Genomic DNA, 6354 nt, shown 5'->3' on the forward strand with positions numbered 1-6354 from the left:
GCTAGAAATAAACTTTAATTGTGATAAGCCATTGAGATTTAGGATTTTTTTAATTTACTTTGATACGTATCTCAAGCTTTACCATCCTCCCTTCTTCCCTTTTTTCCCTTCCCAAATTCTACCCTCCTGTTGTGCCCATGTCAGAAACCTATCACTGCTCTGATAAACAATAAGGGCATGAAACTGCATGGTGCAAATGAATTCACATGGTTAGTTAGCATTTAAATGAAAATGTGAAAGCATATACCATTTTGCTTGACACACAATGAGAATTCAAGGTCTATTTTTACTTACCTTTTCATAATTGGGGAATTTGCAAATAAAACCTTCTCTTAACTAAGCAATACAAGTGAGAGGAAATGATTATGATGATAACTTCTCAAGAACACCTTTCAGGTACCAGAGGCTATTTTAGGTGTTTCCCATGGATTTAGTCATTCCAATCTCACAATAACTCTTTGATGTAAGTATGTTTATTCCTCCTATTTTATGGATAAGGAAACTGAGGCAAAGAAAGCATAAGGTGTTTTATTTACCTGAGATCATGTAGCTACTAAGTGACAGAGCCAAAATTTGAAAACAGATATTCTGCTCCAAAATCCAGGCTCTTACCCACTACTAATTGGGCTAGGTATTGTTATTTAATAGCTACATTAAAATGTGCTAAAGATTTATCTGGTGACTTGGAAAAATGCAGCATCCCAAATTTCTTAATCGATAAACTTTTTATACAATTTTATTTAAAAATATATTTGAAATGTAATGCCCTGTGATCTTTCCTGTACGCTTAAATTAAAAAAAAAAAAGTAAAAGATTAATAAAACTGTGAAAGTTAAAAATAGTATAATCTCGTTCTTGACCAAAGAGTTTAAAGTAAACTTTCTTAGTAATTAATCCATGAAATCAGTTAGATTTCTATGCTATTTCTCTCAGCTAAGAGGATGCTTTCTGCACAGTGGTATATTACAAACTACATTATGATAAAACCCTTGCATTTAAGGCTATTACTGAGACACCTATACACAAAGTGTACTATGTTTTACAAATGTTGTTTTTGCATTCTGATTATAGTTGCCTTTAAGTTCATCCTTCAAATTATACCTTGTGGGGTGACAACTACATTTATGGTTACCATTTGCTATTTATTAACAAATGAAGACTGAGTGGTTTTAACTTCCAGAAGAAGAAAAATGTCTGGTATAATTATATCATGGATTCATCCTAAAGAGCTAAAAATACCTGAGACACACACAAGAAAGGTACTTAAATTCAGTATTTAAGTGATTGTTTTTCTTAGAGCACAAAATTGATGAACTCACAGCACTGAGGTAGAACTTGGAGTACGGGTTTATTTTTACATAGTTTTAGGTCTTAGGATAGTGCCTGGCACAAAGTAATGGCTTAACAAGTGGTCGTTGTGCTACAGCTGTGCATAGATTCCAGTGCGGATGAGCTTTCAGTGTGTCCTTGTATGAAAACTATTTTAGTCCACTTGTTAATTCAGGATGCTATAATTATACCATAAAGGTGATGTGTCTTATGCCATCAGGAAGAGATTTCCCATGCCAGTTTAGGTTCAAGAAGTCAAGGTATTAAATTTCAGTTCTATATATGCTCCCGATTATATTTTAAAAGGGATAATCATTTTATAGCTTTCCTAGATATGTAATTCCTAAATTCAGCTCACCATCTGAAATACCTGACAAACTTAAAAATACATATACATAGGCCCTTTCCAAGATCTACTAGATCAAAATCTCTTGGAATTGGGCCTATGTATCTTTTTTTTTAAAACCCTTCCATTGATTGATATTGTACATCTAATTTTGGAACCTACTGCTACACGTCCTTTGATCAATATGCTTTATTCCCAATAAAATAGCCATATAGGTTTTATAGGGGATATTTGGAAAGAAAGAAACTACTGGCCGAGCACTCTTACACCGGTACTTGAGCTTGGGTAAATACTATACCATTTCATGTGATTCTTCAACACCCCTAGCTGATAAATGTTCACTCTATCTACAAGGCAATGAGAAAAGAAGTGCTGAAAGTCGTTAACCCGTGTTAGTGTCACACAACTAGGAATTAGCGTCATGACAGATCTGAATGCTAATGGTCCCAAAACCTACTTTATGTCGGTGGTGATAAAAATGATAACCCATTTTTTTTTTTTTTAGGTGTTAGAGTTTGCTTTATAAATTTGCAGATACTCCTTAGAGAAAACTCTGACTGAACTTCCAACTTGGATGGGAGAAACTGAAAGACCCCCATTTCCTCCTCATACCATGAAGTCTCAGCTTTCACCTTCTAAAGTGAAGTCTTTTATGACCCACCTTTATTCCAGCCCAAGTCAGATGTTTCCTGGTTTCATATGCTCTGATAAGTTCTTTTTTATAGCTCTTATTCCAAAGGTAATAAACTATTTTTATGTTTAGTTATTAAATGAATATCTTTCCCAGTAAGCTATACTCTTACAAGAGTCTTGTTCACCTTCTATCCACAGCATTCAGTTCTGGGCTTGCCCTATAGTCTTTGCTCATTAAGGACTTGAAACTCCTGTGTGTGCTGTTCCCCCTCAGTGGTTATGCCTCTCTATTATTCATAAGACACATAAATATATCAAAAGGCTCAGTAACTACATCATATATTTTCTATAATAGGACTATTTAAGTGCATTAAATAAAGGCATTTTTATTAATTATTTAATTACAAAACATTAGGTAATAAAATTAACTCATAAATAAAAAATAACTCATAGCTAAACATAATTTAGACAAAAATTGCTTCCTGATTTACATTGTCACTGTTTCTGGATTTAGATAATTGTATTACATAAATATACTCTTAAATCAAAAACAAGAATTAATCACAAAGTATGAGAATATACATTAAGATATTTTCTTCTGTTGTAAAAATTATCTCATGTGTTTTGTTATTTGTCTTGCATAATAATTAGATGGCTTTGAGAAGACTTTGATTGGTGGCTTGACTTTTCCCGGCTTTCATAAAAAGAAATTTCACCTTCAGTTATAATTTATTCACTGAGATAAAGTAACCACAGAGACTAATCTAGCCTCATTTGTTTCCATAGATTGACCATAAAATGGATATTTGCATTTTTAGGAAATCTCCCTTTCCTAAAGGTAGATGGAATAACATTTTTAAAACATGGTTAGAAACCCAAGTGATAGTCCTAAATAAAACAAATTTCATGGATGCCATTATTCAGTGGTTCCCAAATTTTGTCCTATGGGATCACCTGGGGAGCTTTATGAACTACAAATACTTGTGACCCATCCTCAGAGATTGTAATTGATTTGTTTGGGATGTGACACTAGCTTTGGAATTTCGACAGGTGATTCTTATGGGGACAAATTTGGGAACCACTACCATTAGTTTCTGTCTTCTTTGGGCAAAGTAGCAGAAACATTGATGTGTTTCCACCTTAACCTTGAAGCGGATTTGTGAGATGTCACGTTGACTCAAACAGGAATTTAGACCTTGACTTTCCTGGGCTTGCCTGCAAAGGATTGCAGCTAGGGATGAGAATGCTGAGGGCACTTCTTAACTAACTAGGGAATCTCATAACTATGTGTCAAGACCTGAGACGGAAGCGATTCTATAGAAGTTTTGATAACAAGTTTACCAGTAAATAGGAAAGTTGAAAAGGAATATGAAAATATGGATTTTTTTTTCCCCATTTATTCCCTAAGCCCAAAACATAGCTGAATTCAACTGGATGGATTATACTATCCTCTGTATTAGTTGAAAGGTGGGGTTTAAAATGAGTTAATATGAAATGATTTATTAGGACACCCATTATAGAAAGCTCTAGTAAAGAAGTACCAGTTAAATAATCTTTAACAGAGAAATTTATGGTCTGAGAGAATACAGACATTGACAGTTATAATATTGCTGTGTGCTAATTCACAAAATGTTCTTTCCAGAGCATAGAATACAATTCAAAGTAGTTTTCAAATCATAGAGACTAAAAAGACAACAGAAGAAATAAATAAATGTAACTAAGCTGTTTTTTTGTTTTTTGTTTTTTAAGGTAAAATTGACAAACTTTTAGCAGGACTCACCAAGAAAAAAAGAGTCCTCAAAATCAGAAATTAAAGAGGACACATTACAACTGATATCAAAGAAATGCAAAAGGTATTAAGAGACTGCCATGTAATAAGATATTCCACATTACTAATCAGAGAAACACAAATCAAAACCACAATGAGATACCACCTCACACCTGTTAGAATGGCTATTATCAAAAAGACAAGAAATAAGTCATAGTGAAGATGGAGAGAAAAGGGAATACTTATGCACTGTTGGTGTGTATGCAAATTGGTACAGCCACAACAGAAAACAGTTTGGAAATGCCTCAAAAATTAAAAATAGAAATATCCTATGATCCAGCGATTGCACTTCTGAGAATTTATTGAAGAAAATAAAAACACTAACTCAAAAAGAATATGCACCCCCATGCTCATTTCACTTTTACTTACAATAGCTAAGATAAGGAAACAACCTAAGTGTCTATTAATGGATAAGTGGGTAAAGAAAATAGCGTGAGTAAAGAAAATAGCGTGTGTGTGTGTGTGTGTGTAAAATGGAATATCATTGAGCCATCAAAAGAATGAAATCTTGTCATTTGTGACAACATGGATGGATATTGAAGGCATCATGCTACATGAAATACGTCAGAGAAAGACAAGTACTATATGATTTCATTAATATGTGGAATCTAAAAAAATAAAAACAAACTGAGGTCGTGGATACAGAGGACAGAGTGGTGGTTGCCAGAGGCAAGAGGCGGGTCAGGGAGATTGGTGAAGGGGTTTTAAAAGTTTAGACTTCCAGCTATAAAATAAATGTCAAGGGAATTTAATATACAGCATGTGTCTATAGTTAATTCTGTACTGTAAATTTGAAAGTTGCTAAGAGAGTAGATATTAAAAGTTCTCATGAGAAAAAAATTGTAACTGTATCTGGTGATGGATATTAACTAGACCCATTGTGGTGATCATTTTGCAATATAAACAAAGATCAAATCATTATATGGTACACCTGACACTAATACGTCAATTATACCTCAATAAAAAAATGGGGAAAGAGCAGGTGAGGAAGAAAGGGAAGACTTAAGTTGAGGGTTCAGAATTTATAATTATAGTGGCCATTGATTGATTCTATTAAAATGTTTGTTTCTTGGGTGATGACAGGCTGCTTTTTTCAACTAGATTAATCTGGATTAACCCAAACTGCATTAACTGAATAAGAGATCTGAACACAGATAAAAAGACTGAATGTTACCACTCAGTGTTTCTTAAACCAAATCAAAACGATTACAGTATATGGTTGTCTTCTAATAGCAATCAAATTTAGTTTTAAAAAAAATCTTTTTAAACAAGCTACGAAATCAGACCCTAGTCATTTTCAGCAGAATTTCAAAACAGGTAGTCCAAACTGACCTGAGTCTCAACTCAGGTGAGAAGCCCACCACCCCCACAAAGCCTCCTTAAACCACACAAGGTATTTCTGATGACCAATTATTATACTGACTCAGAAAATGTATAATAAAATCTCTACCTCTGACAAATTATGTTTGTTACAGGATAACAAGGCCTGGGGTGAGATGGAGAAAGTAAGTAACAAGTTAACACTTTCATTCATAGTCAATCATATGCAAAGGTAGAAAGCTAGGGTTTAAGGCCACTCAATGTCTAATGCCACTACTGAGTATTGCAAATAACAAGTTTAGAAAAAATGCTTACAGACTGAAGTAATTTCATAATAGCTAAAATAAAGTGCCCTCCTCACTTTCCAATCCACCAGACCAAACCCCAGCTGGCAGGTTAAAAAAAAACTGAGTTGACCTCTGAGTTCACAGACAGAAAAACGGAGATCCACCAATGTTTGAAGACTTACCAAAGGTCTTGCAGTGAGGTGCTGGTACATTTACACGACCAGACGCTGGTTCTTGGGACTCCGGGTGGGAGCACCAGCAAAAGAAGAAGAGGAAGGAACTGGATGGGACTGGGAAAGCTGGGGTGAAGAAGAGGGAGAGGGACCTGAAAAAGCTAGGCTGGCTGGGATATACCTCACCCTTCTCATTTCTTGAATCACAGGTCTTTCCTTAGAATCTCACTTCCCCTCACCCACACACATACCCTTGCGTTTAAATATTTCTTGATTACTCCCTCAAGCCAAATCAGGTTGTTCCTATTCAGTGTGGAAAGTGAGAATTTAAAGGATTATATGAGCTATCCCCCTGGCCTCTGCTGAAGCAAAGGATGCCTCCCACTGCTTCTGAGAAAGGTTAGGGGGGCCACTCCCTTACCAGGGCTGCCTCTGGTC

This window comes from Pteropus alecto, unplaced genomic scaffold (assembly GCF_000325575.1).
Source record: "Pteropus alecto unplaced genomic scaffold, ASM32557v1 scaffold88, whole genome shotgun sequence".
In the NCBI taxonomy this organism is placed as follows: Eukaryota; Metazoa; Chordata; class Mammalia; order Chiroptera; family Pteropodidae; genus Pteropus; species Pteropus alecto.